Source organism: Notothenia rossii, assembly GCF_949606895.1.
Source record: "Notothenia rossii genome assembly, chromosome: 9".
NCBI lineage: Eukaryota > Metazoa > Chordata > Actinopteri > Perciformes > Nototheniidae > Notothenia > Notothenia rossii.
The window spans coordinates 53,148,144-53,166,684 of NC_136907.1; positions in this window are offsets into that span (position 1 = coordinate 53,148,144).

Here is an 18,541-nt window from a genome sequence, read left to right on the forward strand (position 1 = left end):
TGCTGCACACTGACCTCACCCTGTTGACAACATCTCTAACGTGTAGAAATGACTGTTTTCAAACAACCATCGCAGTTTTCCATCAGTACCTTATCACTCTACTCATTCAGGTCTGACCTCTAAGTTAACCTGCTCTCAGGACATCGCCTCAACATTTCAAGAACAAGCTAAACACTTTTTCTCTTGTCAGTTCACGTTCAAAATAAAAGCACATGAAATGAACATGTATTTGGACTCTAAAACCCTAAGATGACACATAAAAGGATTTAGGATTTGTATATTTAGTTGGGAAAATATACAATTCATACAAAAAACAGTATTTAAATGTTCTTTTGTAAGATATTAATCCATTGCACCTGAAAGAGAACTCAAAACATGAAAGTATATCAATAAAGAAACACCTTTATTTGAGTTATACTGTAAACAGCAACAGGTGCTTGAATTAGCTTAAATGAACTCGTCTTCAAAATGATGCTTGAAATATTCCAATTCCAAGCAGTTATTGAAATAACAAACAGGAAGATTGAGTATTAGTGGCTTGTTGTGTTTTTTCTCAAATTGGTGTGTTTAACACTGCAGAACAAAACACTGGAGTATGTTGGTTTCAAGAGGTTATCGGACAATTGGGGCAAGTGCACCATAACCCCACCTGTTGTAATCGGAAGGAAAATGTTGTAAGTGGTACTGAGTAATTTACATTGATGTTGTCATTCAATATGATTATACAATGTTAGGTTAGGTTACCGTCTTGTCGGATACGACTGTTTTAAAATGATGTATTAATTAAATTTGTCCCGAGTTTAGTGTGGGAATCTACCGTGCGCATGCGCAATGTCAAACAATATGATGCCACCGACCTGGAGATTATTGCCTGTCGCCACACTGCAATTTGATTGGCTGTGGACTATTTTCAAGTATAATTGCTTCAGTCTCCTTGATTTGCATTATCTTCTACAAACACATTTGAAAGTCTTTCTTTTGAGGAAAAACACTTTAAATAAAAACACCAATGTATCGACAAGCTGGGACTTGTTGGACTTATGTTTTAAACCAAAACCATGTTCCAAAAAAAAGTTTTAACATAGAGAGGTTCCTCAGGGAAATGTAGTTTACTGCTAGCTTGCAAAAGGAATAGGCCTACGTTTTTTTTTTCGCAGCACATGGTACCGGTGGAAGAGCAGACATTTTTTTGACTTGGAGTATCTTTCTTTGAGAGGATTACCAAAGATGAAAGAAGGAGGAAAACGGATTAACGTCGGGCTAGCTCTGGAGAGCCAACATGGCTACGTCACGTTGAGAACAGGTCTGATTATCAACCATGTGTGTAATATTGCAGTCTATCAAATTACTTTCCAAAGTAGTTGTTGCTCCACAATTTCCCTATATAAAAACACCAGCGCATGTTACACAGAAACCTACCGTAGTAAATTCTCTGTAAACAAGATGGTTGTTGTGATTGCTGTACGGCCACAATGAAATAGAACATGCAATCAACGTGCTATTTGTATGCATCATATTGGATGAAATTGAACATTTGTTATTGTGGCTGAGAGACAAGTGTAACTTTAGGAAATGTCAACTCTGCATATTTTTCATGTTATTATGCATGTTCTCGGCTCACATGTTGGTTATTACAGTAACTGGGAATTGGTCTAGGTCTGAATAGGGAACTGATGATTTCTCTTCATTGAGTCATCTGCCTATTATTTTGTAGATTAATCATATGGTCTATAAAACAAGTAAGGAAATAGTGAAAAAGAATCCATCCAGTTTCTCAAAGTCCAAGGCGTTGGCTTAAAATGTCATGTTTTGTAAGTCTGAATCCCAAAGATATTTACATAATATAAACAGAACTAGCACATATCTATATTTACGAGTCTGAAAACAGCATTTTTTTTGTTGCATTTTTGGATGCAAAATAACCTAGACGACTATGTCTGTTGATCGATTAGTCGATTAACATAGACATTGTTGAGTTTTTAAGTTAGTAACAGTTTTTGGTAGCACTTTACAATAAGACTACCCTTATAAAGGGTTTACGAATAGTTTTTCATTCATTTATTAATTAAGTTTGGAACAATGTATAAGTCATGAATAAGCTTTTATAAGATATGAGAAACAGGGCGACTGTGACCGGTTGCTTGCCAAATAGTGAGCCCACATTTATCTGTAGCCTACTGCTAAGCATTATATTGGCTTATTTCCTTTATGCAGCATATGGAGGATATATATCTATATGAGTGTTAAATATGTTCTTTATTCTCGCGTCCAGGAGAGAAGCTTTAAAATGAGACTAAATTGAGTCTCTGAGAAGATTCAAATGGGATACGTTTAGATTAAAAAAAGGCGCGGTAGTGTTACAGACAGAATATTGTTCAGGCAGAAAACAACTGTGATCTGGCTCTCATGAGCAAGAGAAGAGGAGTGATGTGTCGGTCGCGAACGAGCCAATTCTTTTGAACGGCTCTTTGGTATGAACGAGGGGAACCGAGTCGTACTTGGTGAGAGCCGTTCTTGTTATCGTTCAATTGTTAGTCCGCACTCACTGCCTGCCAAAATCCACTCGCCTGTTAAAAAGCTTGATTTTGTTCCCCAAACGTATTCTGTGAAGACCCGCCCCTACTCTGATTAGTAGGTTTCAGCAGGAGGAGTGAGATGGGGTGGGTCTTAACGGAATACGCGAGAGAGAGAAGTCATAACAAGTGGTAGGCTACAGGACAGGTAGACGACGTGTTTTTCGGATGGAAAATGAGCCAAACGCGAAAACGCAGCAGCATTTTGATGCACTTCAACCAAAAAAGCGCACCATTTGTAAAGGCAAAATATCCTTTAAAGCAGGGCCAACAAATGATCTCCATCGCCACTTAAAAACACAGTATCTATATTAAGAGTTGCGTGAATTTCATTCAAGGCAAGGCAACTTTATTTACTTAACACATACGGAGGGTAAATTCAAAGTAGTACATTCACGGACATGAATGACATGGATATGGCGCCACCTTGTGTCGTGTTTACAAAGCAGATTATTGACATTAGGTCTGGCAATACAGTCAATCATTATCCTGGTGATTATTTCACAGACAAACCAAGTAACCCCGCCAAAAAAAACGGCTCTTTTGAACGGCTCTTTTGAACGGCTCTTTGAAAGGAACGGAGCCATAAGATCCGGCTCCCTTCAAAGAGCCATAAATCCCATCACTAGCCGGCGAATCACTCGTCCGGTGCTGCTATATATATCCTCTGCTGGCTCCTCCCCGCCAGCCGGCTCGCCTCGTCTCTAATGTCCGTTGTTGCATTTAAACAGAGGATTGGTACTTTTCACATTCAATATATTCTTAACCCGCCTTTTCTCCTCATATTCTCTTTCATCACTTTTCATGTAACACATTCTAAACGCTGTAATCAATACTCCAAAAATATACAGAAAATACTTCACGGCTGGTTTGGTTTCCGGATGTTGTCACATAGTACTCGTCTGTAAACAATAATGTATTCAAATAAACTGTACTTTCATTTAATATTCAGCATGGTAGTATCTCGACATCTATAGTTGTAGTGTTAAATCAGTAGGTTTCGGTTTGCACCACTCCATGTCATTTCGCTACTCAATTCAACTCTTTAGGAAATCGTATATTAGCCACATGCTAAATGCTAAACGTAGATGATTGATTTTCAGAATAAAAGCTTAACTGCTTGTGCACAAGAATTTCTGTTTTTTCAGTATAAAAGAGCGTTTAAACTGACGGTATGTTTAAGCTACATTATACCATCAAAACATTGATTTTAATTTCTAACAGTCCCTCCTTACACACCTAAAAGGTGTGTATAATACTGAAATCAATGAGTTCTTCATCTGAACTTCGCATAGTACATATCTTATATTACAAACATGCAATCAAAATGGAATGGTTCAATAGGCTTAACTTTACAAAAATACAAAATAAATTATTTGCCTGTGCTCAAACATAAAAGTTTTCCCTTGTGTATAACTTCTAGTGTTTGCATTCAATATCATTCTTCAAAATAGCAGCAATGGCTTGGTATCAGAACATTTCTTCCTCCCTCCTTTCACAGAAACCGTTCCCATACCACGCTCAGTGTTAAGGCACTTGTTTTTACAAAGTGAAAAGAAACAAACCATTTTAGAATAGCAATGATTTATACAACATGAAATCTACCATATTAGAATAGTATAAAAATAATAAAGTCAAATAAAATGGACTATCTTAGAATAGTGTAAAATTAATTGGAATAATACAAATATATACTATCTTGGAATAGTATGAAGTAAATTGAAATGGATTCACTCCATTTTAATTTTGCTCACTTCTTCACATAATTTAATCATTTGAAGAATCACATCAGCTGGACATTCATTGATCAATCTCATCTCCGAACATCCATATCATTTAAACTAAGTCATCATTGTCATCAACATCTGTACGGGGTGGGTCATCTTGGTCTGCTAGCATTTGTAACTGTCTCCTCATGAGAAATGTACCCTCCCTCCTTTCATACCATTTAAGGTATGAAAGTAATATGTTCTCTAGAAGGGGCCGTTGTGCGTTCTACTCTGGGGTACGGCATTCTAGACAGTCATTTCTGGGAGAAGATTTTGGTCAGTGACAACAGTTGTAGAATTTCATCACTTAAATGTTCCTACTAAGTACCTTTGGGTGGTCTGTTCTAATGCAGTGATAAAGTCCCTGAAATGGTGTGAGAACCGGTGGAATATCAATAACTCATTATACTAATTTATTTTCAATTCTTGTCTACTTAAATAGCTATGCTAACCCCTTTAACAGTGTGTGGAACCTTGGGTGCCCGAGCATGTGATAATTACTTCCTCCTTTAACAAGGATTTTAAAAACAGAAGTCATTTCATTAATGGTTTGTAGTTTAATTCAGGAATTTACACTTATGGCAGATATGTTTCTCCTTTAAATAACATCTCTAAATGTCAGGTCATCACTGATTGAATGGTGTCTTTTAAAACTCATACTCTGGTGCCGTGCACTCCCTCTGAAGCTGCAAGTAAGATTTAAAACATCTGCAGGGTGGGTCGAGCGATCCCTTCTCCCTGAACGATATTTGTTGTAAAATATGCACCATCACAATGAGTGATCCAAGGCCCCCCATGTATTACTCCCAATTATATTAGTTTTTTTAAATTAAAATGTGCAATCTCTCTTTGCCCAGTGTCTTTTTAAAACTCTACATCTTGGACGGAAAACAAATGTTATTTCCACCTTAATCTTCCCTCCTGAGGTAATAACCATGCTACAATGGAGAAATCAATACTCTAGATTGGAACACTATCTTTGGCTTGGTACTAGCTCTACCTTTAACATTTTCCATACAAATAAAGATTTGTCTGCTTTTATAGAGTGGTTACTAAAACCATGCCTTTAAACTGTAGGTCTATACTGTAACAAATTAAATCTTCCCCAAATTCACACATGAATAAAAAACTCTTGTTCATATGATGAAAAGATTGAATAATATGTTCTACCCTCAGTGTGTTTTTAGGGTTATTTAATAGTTTCCTCTTTTTTTCTTTATAAATTCACCAATTGATTAATTCATGGCTAATAAATCTTTTTCTTTACGTATTTCTCGTTGGTGAATAAGTGTGTTTATGTGTAAACTCACTCACTCCCGTTTTCCTTCTCTCCCCCGCTGGTTGTCAAGCCACGACCCCCTCACATTCTGCCGGACCATGCCAACTCCTCCGTCCTTTCCTCTCCTCCGTGCACCTTCTCCTCAGTCCATCCGCTCTTGGATCCTTCCGCTGTAACTCTTTTCAGTGTCCAATCTGCTTTGCATTTCATCTCCTCCTTTACAGTCTCTACTGGTTGCATGGAGGGCGTATTCCGCTCTCATGTCCCACACTCTGCTCTTGTACCCAAATCTTGTGGCTCAACTTGGAACTTCATGTCCTGTGGGGGACCGATGAGAGTGTGCCTTTTTATGTCACCTGTAGTTCTGGATTCCTCAGGTGGAGATGGTTCAGCTCTGCTTCTCTGTCTGTTCGATGGAGGAGGAGGAGTCTTCCGTGGTGAGGTCTTTTGTCTGCTTGGAAGTTGGGGTCGTAGCGTTCTGACAGGCGGATAGATAGAGAGATCTCGGGACGCATTATCTATAGTTAATTCTAACACACTGAGGTAAAATAAATCCAACCTTTTCCACTCTATTTTCCTAATCTTACTATCCATCTTAGTTGTTAAATGTCATCTAAACACAATTTATGTCTACTAATAATTTTACCATATCCCTAAACATTGCTTTCACCCACTGTAACATGTTTACTCCAATTAACTCTTTCAGGAAACCATTTTCTTCTATAAATTTAAATACCTACATGTTTCAAGCACCACATATTTCACACACTATAAAAGAACGTCTCCATATTTTCTCCATCACTTTAAATCTCACTGTTATTTAGAACCGTAGTAACTTTTGTGACTGGACATATCTGCAATGCCGCCACTATCTGCTGGGGAATCTTGTTCATAGAGTTTGTACATACAAAGCTGTACTTGTGGGTTAGTAGCCTGTGTCTAACAATCATTTTCAATAATTGTGCTCAGGTCACCGGTCGGTTGTTCATAGCTTAACAGGGGGTGTTTCTGGTACGGACTAAAACATGGATCCAGTGTATTTAGAGATTCCCCTAATCTGTAAATCCCCATCACTTACATATCCCGATCACTTAAACCCATCTCATCATTTGATACAAGAACTGCATATAGGGGGGGTGAATCGTCTTGATTATAACCGCCTCTTGTTTGGGACCGAGTATTTCTAACTCCTCCTCTTGTTGCTCAGCTGATCTTTTGGCTCTGGGGATAAGTGAAAGTCTCTGAAACCCAGCTGGAGTCTTGTTAGTGATGTGGGCATTCTCTATGAGGGAACTAATGGTTCCATGTTTTACTTGATATTGTACTCCCCTTCCAACCAGAAAGTTTCCAAGTGTAATGAGCACAATCAACAATGCTATTCTGCCTCTTATCCCTAGGGGACCCCACAATTGGTTTGGCTTTGTTCTTGTCATCATCTCTATTTTATCCCTGGTTGTGTCCGTTACAGAATTTAAATAATGAGTACAAAAATAACATATACAAAAAATTGGACTCTTTTTCAGATGTAAAACAAAAAAATAGGTTTTCACATTAATGTACAATCTATAGACAATTTGTCTTTTGAGCTGTTTCTATCTTTATCTTATTTCTATTTATTGTTTTGTTCCAGCTCTGCCAAATCAGTCCTAACTCCCAATAATGTTCTGGAAGTTGCCAGTGAAGGGTGACAATGTGTGAGGTGGTGTCAATTTGCTCCTTTTTCTTTACCTTTAAACCGGAGCGCGTGTGAAGTTTGTTACAACTTTTCACGCTTCCGTCTACCGGGGATGAGCCCACTGTCTTTTGTGAACTTTCACCCTCACCCAATCACCTGGCCGAACAGGAGTCTCTTCTGGTGTCTCGTCTGGTATCTCTGTAGTTTTCCTAGCCTGCTGTGTTGAGAAAACTTGCATAATGTTACTCAGAGTTCTGACATATTCATCCACTTCTATTTGTCTAATATCTAAAACTGGACCACTCCCTCCTTGGAAAAGGCCCAAGCATCGGCATACCTCTTGTTGTTATGAGACCTATTGTTGACTACATTTTATTATTTATTAACTACAACGTTACTGAAATCAACATATCTGTATAATCATGACACTCCCTCCTTTGAGCATAAAATGCTCAATTAATATTGCAATGATTACCGTATTATGAACAGGACATGTAAAACCCATAACGTTGCATTAAATAAATATAAATTCTCCGTGTACCCACAAGGCGTACAAAAATATCATATGATGTATGGCTTTCTGATGGCATAAATGCATATTCACAAAACATTTTTCATTAGCACTTCTAATAGTTTACTTGTTTCAATAATGGCTTTTGTAATGGTATTATGCATCATCGTTGCTGCGAAAAACAATACCCCTGATGTCGCTAATGCGTCTCAATAATTCTAGGATTAGAGGATTTGTTGACACTGTTGAACTAACATATGATAAAATAATATTTCTCCAAACTGGAGGGAAAATATGAACTCTTCTCACAGAGGGTGACCTGCATGAAGGGCTTGTGCCCCTCACTCAAATGAGATATTGCCTTACCCACTACACTATAAATCAGTAAAGTTACTCAAAAATAAATAAATAAAGACTGATTCTTGAAACTGTTGTAAAAACCCTACAACTTCTTCATCCAAGCCCTTAATCAGTGTTATATTATTTAATCTGCGGCTCATGCCTTAAAACAGATACTTCAGACCGATTATAAAATTGTGTTTATGAGAAAAATGTAATTGACTCCATAAATCACATAATTGTTTGATTAAAAACTGCACTTCTGGCTAACAATAAATGAAGTTCCCCTTTAAACACAGCCCCGGTCTTCTGACGGGGTCTATCTATGTACTGGCTGGAAAATGTTGGGCCAGTCTCTGTCGCTCCGTCACTGTTCTCCCGATAACAGTCACTCTCTAGTTCAGCTGGGTTCTTGTTGACTTCTTCACTGGTTTGAGACAAGCGACCCTATCGGACACCTCCCTTTGTAGCCAGACTTCACCACAGCAGAATCGAGTTTCTGTTTTCAGGTCTGGACAGCTTCACGTCAGGTGTATCGCCGCCCCTTGCATATTTTGGGTGGAAGCCCGTCTTCTTGACCTCACTAGTTGTGTGGACACAATAGTTTTCTGTGTGGGGGAACAACATCACTCATAATGTATTTTCCTTCTCATAATTACAAAAATAGTCTGCTAAATGTTCTACTCTGCTACTTCTAATCTGTGGCTGCTCTATGTGTAAATGCAATATTCTACTCACTATCTTTTAAATAACATTCAACCTCTCCCTCCTGTGGTGACATATGTGGCTCTATGTAGCTGGATTTCAAAATACTCTAGTGCTGAAGATGCGTCACCTGATGGTCTGGTCCTCTAAGCTTCCTCATTGTTGTGGATGATACCAGGCTGTCAGTGGCATTTGGTTCATGTTTGGAAATCCTGTACGTCTTTGACATCTCTGGGACCCCCTGCCTCCGTCGTCATCATGGAAACTGCATGGTGGGCCGTTGTTTGGTGCATGTGGTGGGTATTTCATTTGTTGTTGTGGACAATCTCTAGCCCAATGGCCCAGCTGATTGCATATGTAGCATCCCTCGAACCGGATAACTTTTCCTCTGCCTCTGCCTCCTCGGAAACCTCCTGGTTGTTGGTTCTCCATCTGATTCTCTGGCACTATCTGAGATTCAACTGTTTGAGATGTCTGCCCTGCATTCTCTGGTTCTTCCTGAGCTTGAATTGTTGGAGGAATCTGCCCTGCCTTCTCTGATGTAGCTGCCATTTGCCTTGCTGCTTTCTTGTTTTTATTAGCTTCGGTATCTTTCTCAGCCATTTGTATCTTCAAGAGTCTTAGTTGTAATGTTTTAATTTCTTCGTCTTTTTCCCTCTGGGTTGCTTGGTATTTCATATTGTGGTAAATGCGCTATACCCATTCTTCAATGGGTATAGCGTCTAATGCCACCACATCTCCCAGGCTTGCCTGCACTGATTGGGGAAGCGCGTTAATGACCGCGTTCTTCCACAGCATTACGACAGACGGTGAAACGTCATGTCGTTCTCCAGTGCAGTCCTCCCACACTCCTTCACATCTCTTCAGGAAGGCATACATGTCTTCCCCCGGTTCTTTTCTCAGGCTGTTGAGGGCATGTAAACTCTGTGTTGTAGGGTTAGATTTGAGGAATGGCAGCCCAATACCTCGACCTGACTTTGTTGAAGAAAATGTAATCTGGAGAGTTGGTGCATTTGGCCTTGGAATCCACTGCTCTTGCCTCTAGTCTTCCTTCTATCCGTCCAAGCAGTGCCCTCATGTCTCCCAAGCACAGGTGGTCTTGGACTGTGTATTTCTCCAGATCATTCACCCACTTCTGACCTCCTTGTGTAAGTGGAGGTAGTTTTGCCGCTAATGCTTCCATGTCTCTGTGAGTCCATGATTGGTATTTCAATCCTCCTTCTCCAGCCGCTATCAGCGGTAGCATGAGTGTTGAGCAGTTCTTGAGTCTTCCAGCTTCAGTTACGGTTGTGGTGTCTGGAGAACCTTCGCCTTCTCTTCTCTTGAGTTGTGCTTCCATCCTTTTGCTGAGGTCTTCCATCTTTCTGTTGAGCTCCTCTTCCATTCTTCTGCCGAGTTCTTCCATCTTTCTGTTGCGCTCCTCTTCCATTCTTATGCCTAGTTCTTCCAATCTTCTGTTGAGCTCACCAGATAGGAGTCTTACCTCATACTCCAAGTCTTTGACACGTGTAGCTGTGGGGAGACCGTCCAACTCCAATACTCCTCCTAAAACACCTAGAGTTGGAGCTTGTATTGGGGGTTGAAAGAAACTGTATTCTTCTGTCATGTAGGGAGGAGGCGCATCTGTCAGGCTTGGAAGGAGCTTTGAAGGTTGGATTACTGGAGCTTCTTCTGTCTTTTCTTTCTTATCTTCCTTTGCTGTGAGCTCTGCTCCTTGAGCCACATACATGCTGTTCGTTGATTCTTGGCTGACATATTTTAGATGGAGTACCAGACTTGCAACTCTAGATTTTCTTTTTTCAGCTCTGTTCATAGCAATGTTTTCAGGTCCATAGCAAGAGGGTTGTCCGGCTTTGATCCATGCTTTTTCCTGTTGTAGGTATTCAGCATTCTCATGTTCAACTACAGCTTTTCTATGGGCTTTCGTTGGTCCAGGCTGATCATCTGCTGGAAACAGTCCTCTTGTTTGCCATTGTTCCAACAGTTTCTCCATTTGGTTCCATGTCTTTTGTCTAAGATTTGGAACTGTTATAGCATCTGATCTGATTTTTATCCTTCCCTTAATATCTGCTGTTGAGCCTGGCTCTGCGTCTAGCCTCAACTTCGTTTGTTTTGGTGACATGTTCTCTAATTATTTATTAACTTATCAAAGATGAAGCACTAATCTTCTGACGAGCACCTTCGTTGCTGTTCCTCCGAACTTTAAATCAGTTTTTTTTTTGAAGTTGCTCTTGGTTTTATTAATTTTGTTTTTGTAAGTTATAGAATTAAAAAAAAAAAAAATGTTAGGTAAAATATTAATAAAGTTAATTATTATATAAAAATTATGCAAATTTAAAATATGAAATGTTAAAATAAAGTTGTACCGTGTATGGTTTTGACTTTGAAATATGAATATGGTTCAAATCCAAATCGCCTGTGTACAGTGCATACCGAAATGTATGGAATTATGCTAATGTCACTACTTGTGTTAGCTTCAATAAATTGGTGTTTGAAAAAGTATTATGTAAAGTTTCTTCTCTTATAATTAGAAACCACTTGCAATTCTATCTTGGCGATCAAGCATGTGGTTATTTATAACACTTAAAATTATACTTCACAATGTTATGGTGTTTCTTCTATTTGTGTAATAATTCTGTACTACCACCAGAGTGCGCTATTTTAATTTCCAGCTTAATCCACTAGAGAATAGCTGTTGCAAAACTTATTTTCCTTAAAAATATCTTTAAAATAGGAAGAACATTACACTATGGTTAAACAACACAGCACATAACCGCCAAAACACATTTGCAAACAAGAATATCCCAAAACCAGCCAATACACTTTTACCAGCAGAAGTACTTCCAATAGTTCTAACTCTAACAAGAAGTATGATGTTCTTTAGAAGATGGAATGCCTAGCCTCAGTGTGTTAAAGCAAACAGAGTACTTCAATTAGCATTTCATGAAATGGCGACTGCCGTGTGGTTCACTGTAAACATGAGGTCAAGACAAGATGGCAACTGGTTTTCCAACCTTTGACCTGAAGAACAAAGGGATTTGAGAAAACACCTGGAGTTGAAATAATGGTGGGGTGATATTTTGTCTAGTAAATTCAACACACAACACTGTAGTTTAAAATAACATTTCTATTTAGTTTACAATGATAAATGGGCCTTATACCCTTACGTCATAGCCCTCTACCCATGTACGTAAATGTTTTGACTTTAAGAGCCAGTATGGTCATCTCTTCTGTTTAAACACACTATTTATGGGACAAAATGGGACGCTATCCAAACACAATCAGAAGAATATCGTCTATCTAACACACGAATGTCGCACTTCTCGTCGTAATCCAAAACGCAATGTCTTTTTGAAAACAGAAATAAAGTAACCACTGAAAGCTTCAACCTCCTCAGGCCTTTTCCTTGAAAAATGACTTTTTTAAAACAGCCTCACATTGTTGTTAACACAAAACACTCACTCCAATAACCTTAGCTTCAAACTTTGGCTGTGTCTTTGCCTCAAGCAGTCCCGACTGCTTAATGGCCTAAAACCATTCACGTTAACTTAAAACGCAACAAAAGACACCTATAGAAGTGATTGGCCTCTAGCCGACATGTAATAACAGACAAACGAATAACATGCAGGGTTAAATAGAACAAAATAAATTGAACTCACCCTGCCTGTGACCAAGCAACGCCACGTGTGGTAGGATACCAATGTTTATCAATTTAGGCTTGTTTTAACTTAAATGTAGGCAGTCTTTCTCAGGAGTCCAATTTACCAGACAGACACACACTCCTATTGTTCACTATGTAATCTATTGAAGATTTTGAATAAACAGGTACTTCTTTACCTTTCTGTATGGGCCCGAGTGTATGTCTGCCAGCATTGTTCAAGCTCCTTTGAAAACTGCAACTGCACTCCCGGTGAAACGAGATCACGTCGTCCGGGTCACCAATTGTTAAATATGTTCTTTATTCTCGCATCCAGGAGAGAAGCTTTAAAATGAGACTAAATGGAGTCTCTGAGAAGATTCAAAGGGGATACTTTAATTGTTAAAAAGGCGCGGTAGTGTTACAGACAGAATATTGTTCAGGCAGAAAACAGCTGTGATCTGGCTCTCATGAGCAAGAGAAGAGGGCGAATCCCTCGTCCGGTGCTGCTATATATATCCTCTGCTGGCTCCTCCCCGCCAGCCGGCTAGCCTCGTCTCTAATGTCCGTTGTTGCATTTAAACAGAGGATTGGTACTTTTCACATTCAATATATGCTTAACCCGCCTTTTCTCCTCATATTCTCTTTCATCACTTTTCATGTAACACATTCTAAACGCTGTAATCAATACTCCAAAATATACAGAAAATACTTCACGGCTGGTTTGGTTTCCGGGTGTTGTCACATGCTACTCTCGTCTGTAAACAATAATGTATTCAAATAAACTGTACTTTCATTTAATATTGAGCATGGTAGTATCTCGACATCTATAGTTGTAGTGTTAAATCAGTAGGTTTCGGTTTGCACCACTCCATGTCATTTCGCTACTCAATTCACCTCTTTAGGACATCGTAGATTAGCCACATGCTAAATGCTAACCGTAGATGAAGGATTTTCAGAATAAAAGCTTAACCGCTTGTGCACAAGAATTTCTAGTTTTTCAGTATAAAAGAGCGTTTAAACTGACGGTATGTTTAAGCTACATTATACCATCAAAACATTGATTTTAATTTCTAACATGAGCCATCCGTTCTGCATTATTCAATCATCTAAACTATATATTGTTAGTGACACATTTACAATGAATGATGAATACACATTTGCACTTGAAATGTCAGTATGATGCTAAACAGTAGGGCTGTCCCAAATACCATTTTCCGGGCTCCGGATATTCGGTAGTAATCAGCAGCGAATATTCGAATCCGATACACCTGACAACACGCTGTTAAGCAGAAGCGCAGAAAGAGCATACTATTACGATTTATATTTATTTATTGTCTCAGTACTCGCAAACATTAAAACTAAATGTGTCCTGTAGGGTAACTGTAGGGTCTGCTGTATTGTTGAGGATGTTGATGGCTGGGATGCGTGGGGATGCACCTATGGACACAAGTTATTATTAGGCTGAGGCTGAGCTACTCAACTTTATGCCATTGCCTTAGCCCCAGATGTTCCCACATTACTCCTATTATTTTCACTATTCGGATAAAATAAAAAAAACTAATATAAAAAAACAATTTGGTTGCTTGCTTGCAACTATTTTCCAAGCAAAGTAAGTGCATGTTTTTATCATGTGTAACGTTACTGTTTAAACGGCGAATAAAGCAGCTCCATGATGGCAACTTGACAACAGCTAAGCTAGGCTACTACTTACAGCATCCAGGTGACTTTTCAGAGTTGTTGTGCCACCATGGTAGGCCAGTTTCTTATTGCATATTTGGCACATATTCTTATTACGGTCGTCCAATTTAAAATGGTCCCACACAGCTGAAGTCTTCGGCATTTTGTGGGTGAAACGAGGTGAAGCGTGCCGTTTGCGTTCGTGACTATGAGTGAACGCGATGTCAGGAGCACAGGCTGAGATTGTATGTATTTCCGCATTTTAACAGTGCAATTCAAAAGTACAAATATAGTATAAGAATATGGCAATTCGCCTTTATTAATAGCATATATTTAGAAACAAATATTTAAAATAAAAAAACGAATATCCGAATAATGAAATTGAAACCCGAATAGTTGGCCAACGAACGAATATTCGAATAGTCGAATATTCGGGTACAGCCCTAAACAGTTAACATTTCAAATAAGACCCAGGAGGTTTTGAGCTTTGATAGCTGTAAGCATTCACCCACTGAGTACTCTGACCGGCTTGTGCTTGTGCTGTTTGTGTTGACTACCAGATGCAGTACTGTATGTGTTATTTACAGGAACATGAGCAGCACAGTAAATAGTGCTTGGTTACATCAAAACATGAGGTCAACTTAACTGTGGGGAAAAAAGACCAGCATTATGGCTGACATCTCTCATCAGGTCACAGATTATGGTGTAACATGTTTTATATATGACATGCATATGCTCTGCTTTGATTGGCTGAGTTGCTTTGAACTGATTTTCTTGTTTTTTTTGGATACATCGTTTTGCAAATCCAAGCTGCACAAACAGAAACACACACACTTCAGTTACACAACATTCTCAACCACACAGTGCAGTAACAACATCACTTACATACAAGCACTCGTACAAATATTCATGCACCAATATTTATATTGAAGCTGAAATAATTGGGATGTTTTGGTTTTCTTGACATAAATAAGAACGTTTGGTCTGCAGGTGACAAACCACTGAACTACTTTAATCTCTTTTATGTAAGTGTGATGTTGCTTTGTCCAGCAGGGGGCAGTGTAATCTTTGGCTAAACCTTCTTTGCATGATTTTCGATCCTACCCTCACCATTATTCTCCATGTGATGAGTCATTACTCAGGATGGAAGTAAATTAGTTCGAGGGCTAACACTGCTCTCCACCATGCATATTCATCTGCTTTTGTTTTTGCCACCATGGGGCCACTGAAACTGCTCCCCCTCATTATCACATTTGTGTTTCTTTTATTAAAAATGCACTTGTTAGACTCTGGAGTATTCAGACCAAACAGTGTACATTTGAAGTGTCTCATGGAAAACAGAACACTGGCTGGCTTGTTTGAAGACAGCATCTTTTGATGCAAGGCATTTATCATATGGCTCCAGCTGTGCATTTCAAGTCAGGGGAAAAAAACTGGATTAATTCCAATACTTTTACACACTGTCTCTTTCTCGCTGCGGTCAGGCACGGTCAGAGCTTGTGAGAAATTAGGTTAAAACCTCTTTATTCATCTGACCCGGTTGAGTAGCAGGAGCCTTTCAGAGATAAGCGTGCCTGATGTTCTTTTCCCCCCTCATTTTGTTAACAGAATTCCTAGCTTTCTCTTTTCCCTGCCTCGCTCCAAAGATTATCTGTAAATGCACGGCTGCAATCCTCTTTTCCCGGGCTCTTCATCCGTGGTCTTTCATGCACGGAATATATTCTCAGTGTGATTTTGCATGTGTATATTTTTATTTAGGCATATAAAGGTGCCTGCTCTTTACTCTTTGGCCTTATCCTTTAAACAGAAAAAATGCCTTATTCTTGGCAGGCATACGTATTTTTAACACTATAAATGCTTATTTTACCCATAAAGGTCCTTTTAATGTCATGGGAAATAATACCACTTACCCTGTGAAAACAGATGTGTAACTTATGTCCACTGTTCATGTGTTGTATTCTGTTATTTTCAGCACTCTGCTATTACCTATAGTCTCGGTATGTTTTTTATGTAACCCTACATTCATAAAGCCCAAAGATCGCATAAAGCTTAGCAGACTCTTCACGCTAACGAAGGATCACTTCTAGGCAGGGTTGGGAGGGTTACTTTGTAAATGTAATCAGTTACTGAATACTCCATACTGAATACATGCTCTGAAAGTAATCAGAATACAGTTACGTATTCAGATTACTTTTAGAATACTTTTGGAATACTTTCTTTTTCCATAACAGATGGGTTTGTTTTGGTGAACAGGAGACACTTGTTTTACTGCTTTAATGGCTTATCAAGAACTCAAACACAACATCTTAGTGTCATTCTGGACAGCTCTCTCTCATCTGCACCCCACATAAAAAACATCACCCGGACTGCATTCTTTGTACTGTCTTAAAACCTTTCCTTGGAATATGTTATGAATTGTAAGGTGTCCTTGGGTGCTTTGAAAGGCGCCCCTAAATAGAATGAATTATCATTATTATGTATTATCTGAAACGATGTAATAACTTTTAAAACTTGTTCCAGTCACCTGCCCCATGCATTCAGCTGCAGCAGGCCATTCACTTTGATTTGATCCCGTTATAAAATGTCATCATTTCGACAATAAATAAATGCTACATAAACGTTATCTTGCACATTTTATCTAACCATCTCCGTTTCTAACTTTCAATATATTTTAAAAGAGATCTCTCTCTTTCTCTCATCTGCGTGCGGGGGCGGGGCCTCACAGACACCCTGCATCTCTCGAGGTTTCTCAATTCTTAAATGTCCCCTCGTCGATTCCCCTCCTCGACTCTTATCCTCGATACTTAGTCCCGCCCACAGGAGATGCGAGCGGAGGACTGAGGAGGGGAACCGAGGAGAGAGGAGGGGAAGCAGCAGGCGGTTAGAGAAATGAGAACTCCTCTCCTCTGAGTGGTCATTTTAAAGAGACGTCCATTAATGATGACAGAAGGCACAGCAGCCCTCTGTCTGATGGACAGATGTGTTCATGACAACTTATATATGTACTTTGATTCATTGACAGTGCGGTATAATCAGACAATAACAGGCTACAGATCCGGACACACACACACACACACACACACACACACACACACACACACACACACACACACACACACACACACACACACACACACACACACACACACTGTACCACACAAACCTACAGCTCCTAAAGCATAATCAGGCTACAGTCGTTGTGTATTTTATTAGGCTATGTGAAGCACTAAATGGTCTTAGAAAAATATGGACTCTTTGTTTGTAGATATCTACTAAACTAAATCAAATAAAAAGAGTATGCGTGTTATACTGAGTGATATATATTATACACACTGCTCTGCTTTCTGCACGGACCTCACAGCTGTTCTCTCTGGAAACATCGCAACGCGATGAAAGCAGTTTCTAAAATAATATCCAGGGAATGCATGCAGAGCTGTCATTGGCTGAGATAAGTCTGGCCGTGCGTCACGCCTCCACCGTTCCCGGAAATGCATCCGCGGAGGAGCCGTGGAGGACCATCAGTGTATCCTCGATTATAGCTCCTCCAGAGAGTCTCCTCGACGCTCGATCCTTGGTCCTCGATGTGCATTTAGAGAAATGAGATGTCCTTCAAAATGGCGCGCTGAAATTCATTTCCGGGTCACTACCGGAGGACCGAGGAGTCGAGGAGGGGAAATTTGAGTATTGAGAAACCTCTTCTCTCTCGCTCAGACATGCTGCAGCGCTGTGCCGTGTGCACACAGTTCTGCCGGTAATGAATATTACATTTTGTGAGGAAACTTTTCCACCAATAATTCCAATAAGTATTCCAAATTGTATTCACTTCAGGTTTACGAAAATAACTGTAATCAGATTACTCGTTTTTCAAATGTAACGCCAGCTGAATATCGTTAGCCTACTTGATTTTTGTATTCTGATTACGTAACGCCGTTACATATATTCCGTTACAACCCGACCCTGATTTTACGCTACTGTCCCGCAGCTTCTGCCTCTCTGTTGGACTCTGTCGCAGCGGGGCTACTGCTGTGGTTAGTGTTGCCAACTCCATAGTAAGGAAAGTAGCTATTGGCTGTCCGAAAAGTCGCCGGAAGTCCCTAAATGACGTCATTGCCTAATTTGCATATCATGTAATGGCGGTAAAAAAACGTTCCACCCCCTTCAAGGAGGATCAAAACTTGAAACCAGAGTAAATCCAGACGACAGTAGATCAGAAATGTCTCTATTAGAAAAAGTAGAAAGTAGTTTTAATAGTTTTTAGTAGAAATCTCCCTTACAATAAAGGCAGTATGCCCGTGTGCCATCTCCAATAAATGGCTTCAACCATCCTTTAAACTCAGGTTTTGATTCCCAATCCTTTCTGTACTTTTGTGATT